Here is a 2,303-nt window from a genome sequence, read left to right on the forward strand (position 1 = left end):
GAAGTGCTTACTGATGAAGATCAAAGACTCCAGCCTTCAGTATGAATTATACCTCAATATAAAGAAACCAAAACTCTTCATACCTGGACCAATAAATAACATCATGCTAAAAGGAGAAAAGATTGTGGTTGTCAAAGATTGCATTTTACTTGGATCTGCAAGCAGCAGTCAAAAAATGAAAAGACATATTGCATTAGACAAATCTGTTACAGAAGATCTTCTTAAAGTGTTATGAGCAAAGATGACAGTTTGAGGACTAAGGTACATCTGACCCAAGTCATGGTATTTTTGATCACCTTATAGGCATACAAAAGCTGGAAAATGAATTAGGAAGACTGAGGAAGAACTGATGTATTTGAATTATGGGTTTGTCAAAGAATATGCTGTATACCATGGATTGCTAGAAGAATGAACAAATGCATTTTAGAAGAAGCATGTTTGTATTGCTCCTTGGAAGCAGTGATGGGAAAACGTCACCTCTTGTGCTTTAGACATGTTGTCAAGAAGGAGTTGTTATGTGCCATGGAGTCGGTTCCAACTCGTAGCGACCTTGTACAGAGTTTCCAAGGCTGTAAATCTTTATGGGAGCAGAAAGCCTCGTCTTTCTCCTGCAGAACAGCTGGTAGTTTTGAACTGCTGACCTTGAGGTTCGCAACCCGATTCGTAACCACTACGCTACCAGAGTTCCTTCAGGAAGGAGTAGTCCCTGGAAAAAGATACCATGCTTGGTAAAGTGGAGGGTCAGTGCAAAAGAGGAAGACCCTCAATAAGATAGATTGGCACAGTGGCAGCAACAATGGGCTCAAATGTAACAGTCATTGTGAGGATGACACAGAATTGGATACTGTTTCTGCTGCATATATAGGGGCTCTGGAATATGAGCGGATGGGACAGCAATTACTACAACAACAGGTTTCTATGGCAGTAGTTTTATACCTACCCTTATATGTTTGTGTCTGAAAGGTCACATCAGTGCTCTCTCTTAGTGAACAGGAGGGTTTTTCCTTTTTACTTATATTTTCTTAACTTTTTAACTTGGACTCCTGGTGTGGCACTGTAGGATCAGTATTGGACTGAGAACCACAAGTTTGGCAGTTCAAACCCACCATCTGCTCCTCAGAAACCCTATGCTGAGTCACTATGTATACAGGGACAGCACTTAACAACAAGGTTTTAATGACAATTAAAACCTTGTTGTTATACAGGGATGGCACTTAACAACAATATGTTTTTAGTGAAAATTTATTACCTATGAAGAAAATATAAATAATCAAACCTTCAGATAGATGATAGAGAAAAATAGTCAATGATTATATTTTTAAAAGCTCTGGAGTTCACAACCCTCTTAGTATCAAACAACAAACATATTGCCAAAATATTTTAAAACTGGCTTTCAAATCAGTATTTGATACCTGCTTTGAGGGGTACAGAGTAACGATCTCTATTCATTGCTTGTGAATATTGTATTTCAGAGTTTATTACTTTTGTAATCCCTGCAAGTGCTAACAGGAAGGTATTGAAAAGATTTTGATTCATCTGTGGTTTAGAAAAAAAAAAACAAAAAAACACTTTGTGATATTAGATATTCACTGTAGGATACGCAGTGGACTGCTAACCTTAAAGGTGGTGGTTCAGACCTATCAGCTGTTTCTTGGAATCCCTATGCAGGGTTACTGTGAGTCTGAACTGACTCAATGGCGCTTAACAGTAACAATAGCCATCAAGGATCTTACCATTTTTATCAGAGATTAGTACTGCCACTCCTCTTTGCTTTTTATTGCAATTGGCTTGGTATATTTTTTTCCATCCTTTGACTTTTAATCTGTTTCTGTCTCTGTGTGTGAGATGTGTCTCTTGCAGACAGCATATTGAAGGATCTTGCTTTCTTATCCATTCTGCCACCCTCCGTCTCTTAACAGGTGCATTCAGTCCATTTACGTTCAGTGTAATTATCAATAGGTATTGATCAATTGCTGCCATTATGTTTGTTTTTTTTGTGGTGTTGCTGCTTCTTTGTTCTGTTGTGTCTTTCTTTGTTGAGTAAATGATTTTTGTGTTTTTTCTTGTGAGTTTCCTCATAGTTTTAATGTTTCCATGTTCTTCTTGGATTTTCATTCTCTTGGTATGTTGTGACGTGTTAAGTTTCTTTGAGGTTGCCTTAATAGTTTATCAACTTTTCTCAACATTTACTGCAGTCTATTTTATCGTGTATTCGACCTGATCTTCTCACTATCTGGATATCTGTTCCTATATGTTTAACCTTCTTTTACATTGAACTTGTTTTGATCATAGACTGATCTCCC

This window comes from Chrysochloris asiatica, unplaced genomic scaffold (genome assembly GCF_000296735.1).
Source record: "Chrysochloris asiatica unplaced genomic scaffold, ChrAsi1.0 scaffold00102, whole genome shotgun sequence".
Lineage (NCBI taxonomy): Eukaryota > Metazoa > Chordata > Mammalia > Afrosoricida > Chrysochloridae > Chrysochloris > Chrysochloris asiatica.